Source organism: Arachis ipaensis, chromosome B09 (genome assembly GCF_000816755.2).
Source record: "Arachis ipaensis cultivar K30076 chromosome B09, Araip1.1, whole genome shotgun sequence".
NCBI classification, from domain to species: Eukaryota; Viridiplantae; Streptophyta; class Magnoliopsida; order Fabales; family Fabaceae; genus Arachis; species Arachis ipaensis.
Genome location: NC_029793.2, coordinates 131399493 through 131418168, shown reverse-complemented (window position 1 = coordinate 131418168; position 18676 = coordinate 131399493).

Genomic DNA, 18676 nt, shown 5'->3' with positions numbered 1-18676 from the left:
AACTCCAGCTTTTATGCCAGTTCTGGCATTTTGACGCCAGAATTTTTATGCTGATTGGAATGCCGGTTTGGGCCATCAAATCTCGAGCAAAGTATGGACTATTATATATTACTGGAAAGCCCAGGATGTCTAATTTCCAACGCAATTGAGAGCGCGCCAATTGGGCTTCTGTAGCTCCAGAAAATTCACTTCGAGTGCAGGGAGGTCAGAATCTAACAGCATCTGCAGTCCTTTTTCAGCCTCTGAATCAGATTTTTGCTCAGGTCCCTCAATTTCAGCCAAAAAATACCTGAAATCACAGAAAAATACACAAACTCATAATAAAGTCCAGAAATGTGATTTTTAATTAAAAACTAATAAAAATATAATAAAAACTAATTAAAACATATTAAAAACTACCTAAAAATAATGCCAAAAAGCGTATAAATTATCCGCTCATCAGTCTCTTATATTGATTCATTGTCATTTCTCTTGTTGACTTTGCTCTCATGGTTCTCTTAGCTTGATTCTTTAAATTTAGTCATATGTCATTATTGTTGCTATCTTTATTTGCATGCTTATTAGTTAATTAATTGTTTGATTGATAACTTTAGTTGCTTTAATTTAGTTGTTAGTTGTTCATTGTCTTCAAATTCTAGTCACTTTACTTTTTCCGCACTCAACTTCAAAACCCCCAAAAATTCCTAACCAATGATGTGCATCTTATTGCAATTCCTAGGAAAAAAAGACCCGGGATTCCATTTCTGGTAATTGATTTGATTGTTATGACATTCTTCTAAACTTTGACTTGGGGTCACTTATCGGTTTAGGCTATACTTGCGACATTGAGTTAAAAATCCTTTAGTAATTTCTAAGCCGACATTTATCCCACGTCAAGTACATTCCCTCATAAACTTTCCAGAATCCCTGAAAGTTCTCGTGCACCATCCCACACTCACATTCACATACATTCTCCCTCTCCTTCTCACATTGAACCGATGACTCACACCAAGACAACAGCATGTCGTCCCTCCTCCTCTCAGGCAGCCGAACCATCTAGTGCTCCTTCTCGCCTAGTGTTTCGAAAGAAAAATAACAAGAAATCGAAGAAGAGTATCGTGATCCCCAAGGTCTAAACCTAAGTCCGTTCCTTAATCTTGTCAGAGAGGTAACCCTCGTATCTCCCTCTGTTCAATCAAAGAACCACCAAATATTGACCCTTTGGCTTTCAAATTACACTTTGCAAACATGCCTCACTCTCACTTTAACCCTCTTCGTTTTTTCTCTGCCATGAACTTTGAGTTTTATAAGGGAGTTGTTGTTCATCATCCTTTATTCCCAACCTATCTTGTTGATTTGCCTGCTTTAGAAAAGAAAGGATTTGACTTTGTGAAAAACATAGTATTTCTGGACTAGAATCATCTTTTTAAAATCAAAAAGCCTGTCTACTTTGATCTTGTCCATGAATTTTATGCTAGCATGACCTATCACGATGAAAATGTTCATTCTTATGTCGAAGGGTGTGAATTAAATCTAAACAGTGAAACTATCAATGAAGCCCTAGGGTATTCTGATGTTGGTGTTAATGCATACACTTCTGGAAAATAGGATGATGGATTAGGTATCTCATACCAAGATGCCTAGCTTCTATCTGTGAAAATATTTCTCTCATTGATGATCTTACTCCTACCCATAAGGCTATAGGTCCTGTTCGTGCACATTTCCATCGCATTGTAAACCACATTATCCTCCCTCAAAGCAATTCATATCAAAGGGTTTCATTTTGTGACACACTGGTGTTGTATGCTATCATTATGAAAATTGAAATTTCCTTTGCTTATTTGATGATGAGGCATATGTATGATTGTATAAAGAGTGATAAGAATGTGTCACTTCTTTATAGCATATTTTTAACATGTTTTTTTTTATTTTTTAGTGTTGACCTGTCCAATGAGTCACTTAAAAAGAAAAACTCTTACCTAAAAGGGGGTGGTGTAGTAAAACAACAAAAGAAGGACCTATCAGATCCGAAAGAGTGGTCATTGATGAAGAAGAAGAAGAGCTTGATGACATTCCTCTTCACTTAACTACTGGAACATCAGGATCCACTGGGCACAAATCTCTTCTATATGGGATTATCAAGGATGTTCTGCAGGAATTTTTCAACTTGTCCAATCATCTCATCTTTTCCAGTCAACAAGAGAGAAAGCTTTCTGTTCGGAATGAAAATGCTTTGTGCAAGTCAAGGGATAGAGTTTATGTTCTTCTGAAGTATGTGGACAACATTCATGAACATGACACCATGGCAACTGATCAAGAGGAGCCCGTGGATACTGAGGATGAAGGCTCAGATGCCTAGGATGTCTTATACTGAAGACTTTTAATTCTGTTGCATTAAGTTCTATGTGGCAATTTGGTTTTAGCTATTGTTTCTTTTGTTTTCTGGATGACTGTATCTTTTAAAACAAAACACGTACTTCTTTTTTAGCTTTTTTTTTCATTGGACCCTCACCTATTTCTTGTCGGTCTGAATTGGTGAACCTTTCCTCCCTTGATGACAAAAGGCAGAGTAATGTTGTGTAGTCACGAATAGAATAGGATATATTGAGACATATGATGCTTTGATGTTTTGATGACTAAACAGATGTGTTGCTAATTAGTATGCTCATATTTAATGCTCTTTCTCTTTTTTGTGCTACTAAAATTCTGGTTGTATGCCAGTGTAACATGTATGTTGTTTGTGAAGAAACTTACATTAAGGGGGAGTATGTCTTATAAGAGAAAGGGGGAGCAGATCACATTTGAAGTGGTATCATCAAAGGAAAGTCTGTAATATGAACTTTGTATTTAATTTTCTTTAATTCACTTTATATTATATTTGTCATCAAAGGAGAGATTGTTGAGTTTAGTAAACAATAATAACATTTTTTATGATGACAAACATGATTTTGAGTTGGGTTGATAGCCCAAAAGTGTTTTGATGACTTATTTGGTGATGTAGGCCCAAGTGTTATTGTGCAGCCCAAACAATGGAACGAAATATCTGAACATTAGCTACTTGGACCAAGCTCTTAGTCCAGCCCGTTGCCTTCATGAAAGGAAAAGCATCTTGTTGCTGGTAGAGTTCTGATAATTTGGGTAAGGCACAAAGAAGAAAGAAAAGCTCACTTTTTCACTAAGCATCAAAGAAGAAAAAGGAAAAATCATAATCTTGGAGGCTATGTCAAATCAAATGGGAGCCGAAAGTAATTTGCTCAAGTTAAGCTAAATCAGAAGATAAATGTATGAAGTTTCCATTAACATGCAAGTCAATTACTTGCTGATTTCACCTTTCCTCTGAAAAATCATTTCGGGTAACATGAAGAAAGTGGTGGCTACTCTGATTTGCTATGAATCAATGGCTAATATTGAAACTTGGGGCCAAAGCACAAGATTGAAGGTTTGGATTTGACTAATATTGAACACATGATAGAAAATTTTGAAAGAATGCACATAATCTCATTCAATCGAATTTCACACAAACTTCATTTAACTACGGAAGATCATCAAGAAATGAATTTTCTAATCCTGGCAAAAAAGGCAGAGGACAAGGATGAAGCTGTAGGAGATGTGGAAGATTTTTATCCAATTTATCTTCAATAATTCAATGTCAGGTGTATGGCAGATTGCTTGGGACATTCTACCTTCACCTATTTTCATTGTTTCAATCGACAATATCAACGTCAACCTCTCAATTCTTCTTCCTCCAACACAAATGCTGATCCACCACCTCCACCACAATTATCATATAACAATCTATGTGCTTATCTTACAACTTCCTCTAATTTTACAGAAAGTTCTTGGTTTCCCAGAAACTAGTGCTTCTAAATTTAATGGTTGGTTGAGATCGATCTACGCACAATGTATATGCTGGCCATACTTATTTGATTTCTTTAGATGATAATCGTAAATTTCTCTTAAAAAAATATTATACATGTACCTATCTAATTTAGTTTTCTCTAATTCTCTTCATCATCTTTTTTGAATTGCTTTCTTTGCATTCTTACCTTCATCATCTTAGCTATAGTTTTTCAGTATGAATTATTAACTGGAAAAGACATTATATAATTTAATTTTGATATAATGTTAATATAAAACAGTTTTACACATACATTCAATTCGCTATATTAGTAAAAATAACAACCTTTTTCATTAATCGCTTAAATGGCCATTCAAAAAAAGAATAAATTACCATTTGTACCAATAAAAAATAAGAACGCTGACATATGTACCCGTGATAGATTGAAACTGATCTTGTATCCACAGAAAATATTCCCATGGACATTCCGCATCTCCTAAGTCTTCGACCACTTCTTCCTCTTCAATCATTTCGACTTCCTCCACTTGTTCCAGTACAAAGTCATGCTCCTTACTGTCCACCGAAGTTTCTAGTGTCTCCTTCATACTACGTTCTTTATTAGATTCTCCACATGAAGTCATAGGAGTTCCTTGAGTGTCCGAACGTCTGGAAGGTAATCGATTTATTGCTTGCTCCAGTTGACGAAGGGTTACATGAAATTGATCTACTGTTTCCTTGAGGTGAGCCTATGATTCTTGGGTCTATGGATATGAACATGGTACATATGGAAGTGGTGGTTCTTGGGAGTAATTGGATTGGGATTGGGGTGGATAAGGGTTAGGGTCATATGGAGGTGAATGGTTGTAGGTGGCTTGTGAGTATGGTAGTTCAAAGGTATGTTGTGGAGGGGTTCATAAGCATATGGTGGGGCTTGTTGGTAACTACAAGGGGGTCCACCATATCTATCATTTTGGCACGCACCTCGGAATGGCTCTTGACCATAGTAACCTGGTGGAGGTTAGTTGTCACGAAAAGGTCCACCATAACTATTGTCTTGGCATGCATTGTAAGATGGTCGTTGTCCATGGTATCTTGGAAGGTGTTGTTGCCAAAAGGGTTGATCAGATCCTCGTGGCTCCTTCCATCTGTGATTGTTTCGACCTTGATGCATGTTCTTGTTATAGCTTCCATTCCTTTCAATAACATTAGAACCAAACTCAAAGCGACGGGGGTGAGAACTCATAGTAACTAATAAAAATTAAAAACAAATAAAAACAAATAAAAAAGCAAAATAAAATATTTACAATAACCAATAATAAGGCACACGTTTGCAATTCCCCGGCAACGGCGCCATTTTGACGAACTGATTTCTTGCCAGTAAAGAATTTTATAAAAATAATCGCGTTGTAGGTATAGTTTCTAAACTGACAGAAAATCCTTTCGTACAAAAATTTTGGTTGTCACAAGTAACAAAACCCAATAAAATTTATAACCGAAGTATTCAAACCTCGGGTTGTCTCTCAAGGAATTGCAGGGAGGTGTATTTATTATTGGTTATGGGTTTTTCTGAGAAGATTTTGAGTTTGAGAACAGAAAAATAAATAATTGTAATTTAAAGCGGTGGAAATTAAAAAGAGAATTTATATAATTAATTAAAAAGCCTTGACCGGGGGTGTGATTAATTGGAAGTTCTATCCTTGTTGGAATCTTCTCAAGTGTAGTGTAAAGAGGTTGTTGTTTTCACTTAGTTAACCCTTACTGAGTAAAGGAAAGTCAAGTGATTGAACTGACTCTTATCCACAAATCCTAGTCCTTTTCCTTGGGAAGATCTAGTGTTAGTAGATACAGAATTAGCCAACAATGTCCAATTTAACTAAGCACTTGAGAATTCCAACTCAAGTGTCTCCTCTTAATCAACCCCCATGTCAAGTAGAAAATCTACTCCATTGACATTATGCCAATTTCACATAATAAATGACTAAATGAATACTTGAAGATAATCAAACAAATAATGAGGTAAATTGAAAATACTTTTTGCATTAATAATGTCATAAAAGCTTTCCAATTGTAACTCTGAATAAGGATTAAAGATATAAAAGAGTAAAGAAATAGGATAAAAAATAAAATAAGATAAATGGAAATTAAAGGAGCAAGGAAATAGAAAATAAACTAGAATAATAAAGTCTTCAATGGAGGTAGTAATATCCAACTCAATAGCATAAAAGTAGGAATCCTAAATCCTAGAGAGAGAAGAGAGCCTCTCTCTCTAAAAACTACATCTAAAAACCTAAAATTATGTATATGAAAGTTGTCTTCATGAATGGATGGATTACCCCCACTTTATAGCCTCTAATATGTGTTTTCTGGGCCGAGAATTGGGCCAGAAATAGCCCAGAAATTGCTAGGGACGAAATCTGACACGCTGGTTTTTCTGCAGAATGACGCGTCTGCGTGATCCACGCGTGCGCGTCATTTTCTGTACGAACACTATAGAGAATTATATATCATTTCGAATCCCCGGACGTTAGCTTTCCAACGGAACTAGAACCGACTCATTTGGACCTCTATAGCTCAAGTTATGACTGTTTGAGTGTGAAGAGGTCAAGCTGGACAGCTTAGCAATTTCTTTAACTTCTTGTATTCCTTCCACTTTTGCATGCTTCCTTTCCCTCCTCTCAGACATTCCTTCCCTATAATATCTGAAAACACTTAACACACATATCAAGACATCGAATGGTATAAAGGGGAATTAATTTTTGGTAATTTAAAGGTTTGGGAAGCAAGTTTCCAATCATAGCACAAAATCAGGAAGGAAAATGTAAAACCATGCAATTAGTATGGATAAGTGTATGAAAGATTGATAAAATCCACTCAATTGAGCACAAGATAAACCATAAAATAGTGGTTTATCAACCCCCCACACTTAAACATTAGCATGTCCTCATGCTAAGCTCAAGAGAAGCTATAAAGGTGAAGAGGAATGGTAGATAAGTATGAAATGCAACCTATCTATATGAATGCAGCTACATGCAGAATGTTTCTACCTACTTGGTTAAAAGTAAACAATTTTTTTAAGAATAAATATGAACTGGATTTCACTAATTCAAATCACAAAATAAAGTACAAGTAAACTTGCAGAAGAAAATAGCTCATGAAAGCCGGGAACAAAGAATCGAGCATCGAACCCTCACCGGAAGTGTATACACTCTAATCACTCAAGTGTTTGAGGTTCGATTCTCTCAATTCTCTACTAATCTTGCTTTCTAAGACTTGCTCTTCTTCTACCAATCAACATAAATTTAATGCACAAATACACATATCAAGAGGTCTTTTAAGGGTTGTAATGGGGTTAGGGTCAAGGTAGGATTGTATTTGGTTAAGTGGACTAAAATCTAAATCCTTAATTAACTTGAACTTTTCCCACCTAACTTTAGACAATCCATGTAATCATAATACCACATCTAACTATCCATTAACCATGTTTACCACATATTCATGCATCCTAATTTCGAGTACAATACATATGCATTGCTTTCACCATTTACTTTAGGGCATTTTGTCCCCTTTTACTTCTTTTTCTTTTCTTTTTCTCTTTTTCTTCTTCTTTTTTTTTTTATATATACATATTTTTTTCTTTTGTTTTTCTCAATGCATATAATTAAATTATTGAATGCATGAACACGTCCTAAACATTTCTTTCTCATTTTCATAAAGATATATAACATACTTAATTTCCAAAACCAAACGTTTCCAAACCCACTTTTCCCCACACTTAATTCATGAGCACTCTCACTAGTCTAAGCTAACCAAGGATTCAAATTAAGGACATTATTATTTTCTGCTTAGAGTTAATGATGTGCTAAAGTAAAAAACAAAGGGGTATAATAGGCTCAACATTGGTTTGCAAGGGATAATGAAAGGTAAGGCCATATGGGTATGTAAGCTCAATGAAACAAAGGCTTCAATCATATAAGTGCATGCATACATCAAACAATGGAAATATAGAATTAAGCAAGAGAAAGATCACAATTTTAGAGAGAAAAATACACACCAAAAATAATATATTGGTTGGTAAAATGCAACCAATTCAAATAGGCTCAAAATCTCACAGGTTTTATGTGTTCAAGCTCTAAACCATGTTCCAATATAATATTTCTTCAAACAAGTTTAATAAAAAAAGTTTTAAATCAAATTAGTGAAATGTTATAAAAAGTTTCTTGAAAAAGAAAATATTACTTTAACCAAGTAGTGGTAGAATATGCACAAAATCAAACAAATATGCAATTAAACATGCAAAAAAAACATTGGTGTTGAGAAGAAAATAACTAACCCACAGAGATCGGTATCGACCTCCTCACACTTAAAGATTGCACCGTCCTCGGTGCATGCTAAGATGTGCAAGTGGACGGGCTGCTACAACTGATGCCTTTCTCTAAAAGATTGTGCAGATGGACTTGGTGTTCTCCCCATTTAGAAACTTCTCCTTTCCCTTTTTTAGTGGCCATCGTAAAAGAAGAGAAAAAAGAAGAAAAGTAACCCAGAGATAAAGATAGAAAACAAATAAAATATGGGTGTTAATGCCAAATAATAAGGGTCTCAATTACATGGTAGCTACAACATGCAAGTGAAAAAATAATAGAAGCACATGGCATACCAGTGGTGCAAAAGTTACAACAATGGGGGAGAGAGTGTGGGTAATGCAAGATAGTGTAAGTTCATGTCAATGCAAGATAATATAAGTATCATGAAGGAGTAGCATTGACTTATGAAGAATAATACCCAGTCAGAGTAAAACAAGTCATGAAGCACCAGAATAATTCAAGAAAAGATGTAACAGTTGAATAAGAAGATTTAACACCAATGGAAAAATAATACATTTAGAAAAAGAGAAAAAAATTAAAATGCAATGAATGAAAGTATGCAAATAAATTAAGTAAAAATAGAATGAAAGTGAAGAAAGATGAGAAGTTAAAGAGATGAAGAAAAAGAAAGTAAGAAAGGAGGAAGAAAGAATAAGAAAAGATAGAAGAAAGAAGAAGGAATGATAATAGAAAGATAAGTGGGATTGGAGAAGAAGAGATAGGAATTCTGGCACTGATCTGGATAAACTGTGCGTCGCATGCGACGCGGACGCGTGGGTCGCGCGATCGCGTGGTGGGCGATAATGGTCAGGTGACGCGGACGCGTGGGTCACGCGATCTCGTGACTTGATTTGTGCTATTGATGCGAGTGTAGCCTCGCGCACGCGCAACTTTCTGTTTCGTTCGCATATTGTAAAAATTCTGGGTGACGCGTTCGTGTGGGTGACGCGATCGCGTGAATGGCCATATTTTTAAAAACGACGCGGACAAGTGGGGCACGCGTTCACGTGATAGGGCTGGTGCTTCCAGCACCATTCCAGTCCCACTCCACCATAACTCTCTGCCATATACCCATTTACGTCGATTTTGCAGGGCCACGCGTTCGCGTGAGTGACACGGACGCGTAGGAGGTGAATTTTTCAATTGACGCGGACGCGTCAGCGACGCGGTCGCGTGGGCATATTTGTGCCTAAGGCACACCTCCAACCACGCTTTCGCGTGACTCTCTGCCTCTTTTCTTCTTGGTTTGAAAGCACGTATGACGCGGACGCGTCGGCGACGCGGATGCATTGGCGACGCTTGCGCGTCGCGTGCAAATATTTTTTTTTTATGCAGAATGAAAATGCAAATGCAAACTATATGCAGAGATTATGGGAAGAGTCATTAAGAAAAATAAAGTAAAATAAAATAAAATAAAACAAAACTAAGACTGAAAAAGAACGATCATACCATGGTGGGTTGTCTCCCACCTAGAACTTTTAGTTATTGTCCTTAAGTTGGACATTTAGTGAGCTCCTTGTCATGGTGGCTTGTGCTTGAACTCGTCTTGAAACTTCCACCAATGCTTGGACTTCCAATGAGTTCTATTAATACCAAGTAAATTCCTCAAGCTTTGATGGAGTTCTTCACAAGCCTTGAGCTCCCAAAATTGATCCTTATATATTCCCGGATCCCAAATCTTGTTTCTACACCCGTCTTGAAGTGGATCTCCATTGTTCCAACTGGGTGATGAGCAATTGAAATTCTCACTGAGACATCCAAACGTCCTCTTGGACCCATTCACTTTGGTTCTATACCAATCCTTGCACTTCAACTTAGAGCATACAACCATATTGAACCTTGCATGACAACTCCAACCACTAACCATCTTCCTCTTACTCCACTTGAATGTTGTGAAGAATGATGGTGACTTAGGCGGAGGGGTCTCCAACAACTTTGGCAAGGTGATTTCAAGCTCCACTCCCTTGTGCTCTTTGACAACCTCCACCTCTTTGCAAACTTCTTCAATTTCAACCTCTTCCTCTTGGTAGCTTTCTTCTAATTCAATCCTTTCTTCATTGCTTTCCAAGGGCATGGGAGGTTGTGCTTCTTCTTCTTTAATCTCCATGTCAAGTCCAATGGGAAAGGATTCAAATGTAGATAAGAATTCATCAATGATTGAATCCATCTCTTGATTATCCCCTTCAAAGTCTTCAACCATGATATGCCTTGGAGGTTGTACACCCTCCTCAACAATAAATTCAAACTCCTTAGAAGGGGGTTCTATCATTGGGCTTTCCCATGGACGTTCTGCATCTCCTAAGTATTCGACCACTTCTTCCTCTTCAATAATTCCGGCTTCCTCCACTTGTTCTAGTACAAAGTCATGCTCCTTACTGTCCACCAGAGTTTCTAGTGTCTCCTTCATGCTACGTTCTTCATTAGATTCTCCACATGAAGCCATGGGGGTTCCTTGAGTGTCCGAACATCTGGAAGGTAATTGATTTATTGCTTGCTCCAGTTGATGAAGGGTTGCATGAAATTGATCTACTATTTCCTTGAGGTGAGCCTGTGATTCTTGGGTCGATGGATATGGACATGGTGCATATGGAAGTGGTGGTTCTTGGGAGTAATTGGATTGGGATTGGGGTGGATAAGGGTTAGGGTTATATGGAGGTGAATGGTTGTAGGTGGCTTGTGAGTATGGTGGTTCAAAGGTATGTTGTGGAGGGGGTTCATAAGCATATGGTGGGGTTTGTTGGTAACTACAAGGGGGTCCACCATATCTATCATTTTGGCACGCACCTCAGAATGGCTCTTGACCATAGTAACCTGGTGGAGGTTGGTTGTCACGAAAAGGTCCACCATAACTATTGTCTTGGCATGCATTGTAAGATGGTCGTTGTCCATGGTATCTTGGAAGGTGTTGTTGCCAAAAGGGTTGATCAGATCCTCGTGGCTCCTTCCATCTATGATTGTTTCGACCTTGATGCATGTTCCTGTTATAGCTTTCATTCCTTTCAACAACATTAGAACCAAACTCAAAGCGACGGGGGTGAGAACCCATAGTAACTAATAAAAATTAAAAATAAAAATAAAAATAAATAAACAAGCAAAATAAAATATTTACAATAACCAATAATAAGGCACACGTTTGCAATTCTCCGGCAATGGCGCCATTTTGATGAACTGATTTCTTGCCAGTAAAGAATTTTATAAAAATAATCGCGTTGTAGGTATAGTTTCTAAACTGACAGAAAATCCTTTCGTACAAAAACTTTGGTTGTCACAAGTAACAAAACCCAATAAAATTTATAACCGAAGTATTCAAACCTCGGGTTGTCTCTCAAGGAATTGCAGGGAGGTGTATTTATTATTGGTTATGGGTTTTTTTGAGAAGATTTTGAGTTTGAGAACAGAAAAATAAATAATTATAATTTAAAGCGGTGGAAATTAAAAAGAGAATTTATATAATTAATTAAAAAGCCTTGACCGGGGGTGTGATTAATTGGAAGTTCTATCATTGTTGGAATCTTCTCAAGTGTAGTGTAAAGAGGTTGTTGTTTCACTTAGTTAACCCTTACTGAGTAAAGGAAAGTCAAGTGATTGAACTGACTCTTTTCCACAAATCCTAGTCCTTTCCCTTGGGAAGGTCTAGCGTTAGTAGATACAGAATTAGCCAACAATGTCCAATTTAACTAAGCACTTGAGCATTCCAACTCAAGTGTCTCCTCTTAATTAACCCCATGTCAAGTAGAAAATCTACTCCATTGACATGGATGCCAATTTCACATAATAAATTACTAAATAAATACTTGAAGATAATCAAACAAATAATGAGATAAATATAAAAATACTCTTTGCATTAATAATGTCATAAAAGCTTTCCAATTGTAACTCTGAATAAGGATTAAAGATATAAAAGAGTAAAGAAATAGGATAAAAACTAAAATAAGATAAATAGAAATTAAAGGAGCAAGGAAATAGAAAACAAACTAGAATAGTAAAGTCTTCAATGGAGGTAGTAATATCCAACTCAACAGCATAAAAGTAGGAATCCTAAATCCTAGAGAGAGGAGAGAGCCTCTCTCTCTAAAAATTACATCCAAAAGCCTAAAATTATATATATGAAAGTTGTCTTCATGAATGGATATATTTTCCCACTTTATAGCCTCTAATCTGTGTTTTCTAGGCCGAGAACTAGGCCAGAAACAGCCCAGAAATCGCTGGGGACGAAATCTGCTACGCTGGTTTTTCTGCAGAACGATGCGTTCGCGTGATTCACGCGTGCGCGTCATTTTTCTGTACGAACACTATATCGAATTATATATCATTTTGAAGTCCCGGACGTTAGCTTTCCAACGCAACTGAAACCGCCTCATTAGGACCTCTGTAGTTGATGTTATGACCGTTTGAGTGCGAAGAGGTCAGGCTGGACAACTTAGTAATTTCTTCAACTTCTTGTATTTCTTCCACTTTTGCATGCTTCCTTTCCCTCCTCTCAGCCATTCCTGCCCTATAATCTCTGAAAACACTTAACACACATGTCAAGGTATCGAATGGTATAAAGGAGAATTAATTTTTGGTAATTTAAAGGCTTAGGAAGCAAGTTTTCAATCATAGCACAAAATCAGGAAGGAAAATGTAAAACCATGCAATTAGTATGAATAAGTGTATGAAAGATTGATAAAATCCACTCAATTGAGCACAAGATAAACCATAAAATAGTGGTTTATCAGGCCCAAATCCATCAAAGCCCATCATAAAGTAAAGAAAGAATCAAGTGGCCCAAAGCCTTTCAATGATCACAATGCAATCTCTTCAAGTGACCAAAGGCTCCATACGGTGATCACAAAAATCTTCACTCTCTCACATGCCTTGGTAACCAAAAATCAATTCAAATCAATTTATTTGCATTGAAAGCTCCATGGTTACCTACTTCCATGGGATATGGAATTCAAATATTAATTAAATTAAATGAATATTTTGGTAACAGGAAAGAGAAAATTTAAAATTGATTTGATGGCACTTAATGTTCCACACATTACTATGCATAGGGGAATGAAAGTGGGATTTAATTTGTTTTAAATTCATTCATTGCATCCAAAGTTTTTTCTCTATTCTCTCTCCTCTCTCTCTTTGTTTTCGGTCATATCAACAGGAAAAAAGAAAGAGCAAGTTATCAGAAGAGAAGTACAGTAACAGTGAAGCTATGAAGAAGAAAGAAGCTAGGATGATGATGGCCTTAAGAAAAGAAGATCTAAAGCACGGCTGTGGCAAGATTGTTGCCACTAAAGGCAAGGTGTGAAGAAGAAGCTTCAAGATCTTCATACCAAATGTAGAAGCAACCAATTCGATCAGAGAAGAAGATCTCTGAGGTGAAGCTCGTTTCCACTTTTGTTCATCCATCACAAAAGGTAGCTACTGTAGCTACGTGGAGGAAGAAGCAAAAATGGAACAGATGGAGCTGTCAAGAATCAAGAGTTTATCAAGGGTCAAAAATCCTTCTTGGGGACCAAGTCAAGATGGAAGGCTCAGATTGATGAAGCTTGATGAGAAGGGATGAGAGAGAGGTACATGCATGTTGATTTGCTTTCGATTTTCCCTCTCTCTTCTCTCTGTCTGAACCGGCCTTTGTATTGAAGAAGAAGAAGGTGGCTTGGTTGAACCGGTTTCAACCTTGGAAGCTTCCCCTTCTATAATAAGGGTGAACGGCCAAGGGTTGAAGCAAGGAGTGAGAGCACACGTTTGGGTTCCCATAGCTCTTTGAGCTATTTATTCTTCTCCTTCATGGATTTCATTGAATATTTTCTTTTTCTCAGTAAGTATGTCTGTGTTTCATTGGTAAAAGGCAAAATGTGAGGTTTTGTAAGAAAAAGCCAATGAGTGAAAAAAGGCAGAGAGTTAAAGAAAAAGCCATTATTATCTCAGAAATTCTTTGTATGTATTATGTTTTGTTGTCATGATCCTGAGGGGATCCCTTTGTAAGTTGGGTTAGCACTTTGCGGTTGAAAGCTAGATTGAGGTCTAGTCAAGTTCAGGTTGAGGTAGAATCTAGACTTGTTCCCTTGCAAGTTGGGTTAGCACTTGGCGGTTGAAAGCTTGGCAGGTGACCAAGTCAAGTTCAGTTTTGGGTATAGATTCTGGACTTGTCCCGGATAGGAAGGGTAGTTCCTAGGGAAGAATTGGTGTCTGTAATCAGTTGATTATAGTGAAATTCCGTCATTGTTGTGATGGAGACTGGACATAGGCTCCATTGCACTTAGCAGCTGAACCAGGATACTTCTTGGTGTGATTCTCTCTTTCTCTTCTACTCCATTTCTATTTCTGTTGCAAAGGAGACAAAATTAAAAAATATCTCATGACTGGTTACGAGACAAAAAGAAAATGTCTCGTGTCTGGTTATGAGACAAAACGCAGAAAAATCTCCTGAAGCTATTATGAAAAGGCAGAAAGTGATACTCAGCAAAAAAGGGACTAAGATTCAACCCCCTTCTCTTAGCCACTGATTACCATCAGTAACTAATTGTCAAATTGAAATCCTAGCATGTTTTCTTCCCCAATTCGAACCTTACCCCAGAAATTAACCATTTGATTTTCCTATAGTCTCAAGTGACCAACGGTCATAAAGAAAAATGTCGTAACCCCCCAAAATGTCTTTGTACAAATTTAGTTCTACTGCAATTAATGGAAGTTGCAACAGTGCTTCGAGTTCGAAGAAGAAGATGGAGAAGAAGCTCGACGGCAGATGCTTATGTGAGAGGGAGGTTGCATTGATGGAGCCTGGCACGATGACGAACTCTAATAGATGGTTTATCCGATGTCCTCTCTAGGCGATAATGGCCAGGTGCTATTTTTTCAGGTGAGAAATTTATTTTTGAATTTGAGTTGACATTTGGGTGCGTTTTCTGTATTTTTCCAAACAAGACACTGCAATGAAATCGAAGAAGGTTGGGAGGGCCTAACCAGATCTTTATTCAAAAGGAATATGGAGCATTCTCATGCAAGGCATAAAGATGAATTGACTATCACTGCAGTTGGAGAAAATCATTAAGGATCCTCGGTGATGGCTAGGAAGATAGACAAATTTAGGGGTGAAATTAAGACAATTAGAGTGTTTCTTTCAACCATTCCTTTTGGGGTAGCGTTTTGTTTAGTGTATAACTTGTATTTGGTGTTGAAAATGTAAGATTGTATAATTTTTTATCTTTGTTAATCATGAGATATGTGAATTGTTTTCTGATCTTGGCATGACATGATGTCTGAGTCATTCTAATCTTGTTTTATTTTTTAGTTATGATACATTGACATAAACACCCATGTACGAGTAATTACATGACATTTGTAACCATAATTGACTGTCATGTTGTCAAAATAGGACATCAAATATTAATGATGATGACATAATTATCCACATACTATAAAGTAAACTGTCTGATAGACAAACAAAGCATGTCATTTGTAGTCAAAACAGCAAGTAAAACACCTTGCTAATTTAATAAACAGACCATGGACATTGTATTTACATAACAAAATACGAGTCTAGTATCTCTCTTTAGTATACCAAAACAACAAAAGACAATCATAAATAGTCTACGAGCTATCTTGAGTACATGAAAATACAAAAACATAAGAGTCTAAGAGTATCAAATATCTCTCTTGTCAACATCAACAAACACATCAAAACAAGAAATCTATGGAATTGGAGTTGAGTTACTCCTCCCACTCAAAACACCATTTTTTGCTCCACTGGATGCCCCTACCCTGCCTCGACCTCTACCTCTAACAGTTGTTCCTTAGCCTCTAGCACTCGTTGTCGCACTAGGTATAGGCATAAACTAGATGAAATATGTGGTTGTCCCTGTACTAGCACCTTGCAGTAGGTGGGGCGTAGTTTGAGAGTTGTTTGTGAAAGGGGTTGTAGATGGATGGTTGGTAGATGGTGGAGTTGTTACATGGATTTGTGCACTTGGAGGAGGTCTCCTAGCATTTCTCCTTTTAACTTATTTTTATTGTTGCAAGGTTTGTTGAAGGTTGTGGTTGTGAGTTTGTTAGTGGGGGCATCGGTTGAGGTTGCTGGATTTCAAAGAACAAACAAGTCAGATGTATGACAATTTAACATGACAAATGAACAAATGAAGTAATGCATTGCATTTACTTGTGCAACAGTGGTGTTATGGAACCGTTTTCCTCGTCAGTGGCTGCTGCTTCAGCATCTGCAGCTTCTAAGATCTTCTCCCAATACATTTTAGCCAGCATATCCTCATCCTCATCACCTGTAGGCACTTGCTCTTAAGAGGCAGCAGTCTCTCCACCCATTGCTTATTTCCTCTCCTTACAACTCATCTTGTTGTGACCAACCTATAAAAAAAAGTATTAATTGTAATTATATAAATTTCAGGTAGAATTCGAGTTGCACAGCATAATCCCAAAATTGAATAATTCTAACATTGTAATAATTCTAGAATTGGACTCACATACTTGGAATTGAACATATTGTATATCAAAATAATTAAACACGAATATCTCAAAACTAACCTCAAATATTGTAAAGATAGATTTCTGCATTTAAAATCTACAAATATTATTCAATTTCTTTTTAGATGTTTTCTGCAAAATTATAAAAAATTATTAATAAAATGTATTTATGCTTAATTTAAATAATTTAAATCACAATTATAACTTATATAATGGAAAAATTAATAACAATATTACTAGACTTAAAATGAATGAAAATTTGCAACTTACATAGACAATTGGACTCGACATTTTTTCCTTGATTCAAAGTCATCTATTATTGAATCCGTACTGAAAGTAGCTACAATTTCTTTTTCAATGTAAATGACTAAATTATCTGCAAGAAATTTATCTGCCATTTTACTCTGAAGTCTTGTTTTAACAATTTTCATTGCTGAAAAAGCTCTTTTTGTTGTTGCTGTAGATACCAGAAGAGTCAAGACATTGCAAATCAATCTTTTAACTAAATGATAAGTTTTTGATTTCTCTGTTTCTTTCAATCTTTGGCATAAATCAAAAAGTGTCCCAACATCTTTTAAATGATTCGGTATATCAAATGCATAATGCTGCAATTGAGCATTCAAAAGAATCCTTTCATGATCAGAAAAATTTGAAGTATAAAAAGCTAACTTACATATATTCTGAATATTAAATAACTTAAAATTGTCTTTAGAATCCAAAGCAATGCTTAAAGTCAAAAGCTCCATGGTTTTCTCATTGAATCTACTATTTAACTCTTGTATTTGAGAGTCAATTTCTGCTAAAAACACATCTACTCGATAATGATACTCAACTGTATCTTTAGTTGACAAGATTGACCTCTTCCAACCGTGTACTGTGCATTCATATCAGGAATATGAATTTCATCCTTTCCACAATACAACTTAACAGTCTCAAGTAAATTGTACTAACCGTTATCCCTCAATTTTTGAATAAGTAGTTTTGATGTGGAAACAACATGCATTACATTTAAAATATATTGGAATTTTTGTTGTAATGCTTGGCATAAAATATTAGTAATCCCCATAATTTTCTTCATCAAATGTAATGCAAAAACAAATTCAAACGAAGATAGTATTTGTTGACACCATAAACCTCACCTCTTTGAGCAGAAGTTGTACCATCCTCAATAATGTTATTAGGAACGGTATGAGTAGCTGTAAACATTCTGATCAAGCTACAAATAGAATGAAAGTGAAAACTCCATCTTGTATCTCCAGCTGTTTGTAAAGTGCCCACTTGGTTTGCAACTTGACCTATTTCTAGCTCATCATTGGGAATCAATTTTGCATTTTTAATATCTTGAGCTTCTTCTTGTTGATCGTATCATTTGCAAGATGTATCAACAAATTGATAATAGTAGTTAATTGTGTGAAAAATTCATGAATTTGAAATACTTCCCTTGAAGCAGCCACCAGTGCTAACTGCAATCTATGAGCAAAACAATGGACATAATATGCTTGTCGGCAATCATAAGTGTATCAACATGTTGTGATTACTTCATCAAATCATCACATGATTTTATTGCCTTGTGATGGAATGAATTAAGACCTTTGCCAATGTGATTTAAAAGAGGACAATCCTTTTCACTATTTACCTTCTTCCAATTCCTGAAGTCATTTTCATCTACTAACTTACAATGATTATTTCTACTGCAGGTGTGTTCGTTTACAAAAGTCTTGACTTGATAACTTGATGGAAATGTTCTCTTAGCACAATATATTTGTCAGGGACAATCCTCATTGTAGCATATAACCTTGGATCGGGTGGAATCACAATGAGCGAAGAATATGCTTCTTCCAATGTTGATATTAAACTTTCGAACTGCCTTCCTAAAATGGTTGAGGATTTCAAACTCCATTCCTAACTCCAATCGCACCTGGTTAACAGGTGCATCAACAGTGCTCTGAGAAAAAACTAGAGTCTAGTTAACATCTTCATCACTTGTTATGCTATGCAATTTTTCTAACTCATAGCAATGATATCCAATATTTTCATCTAA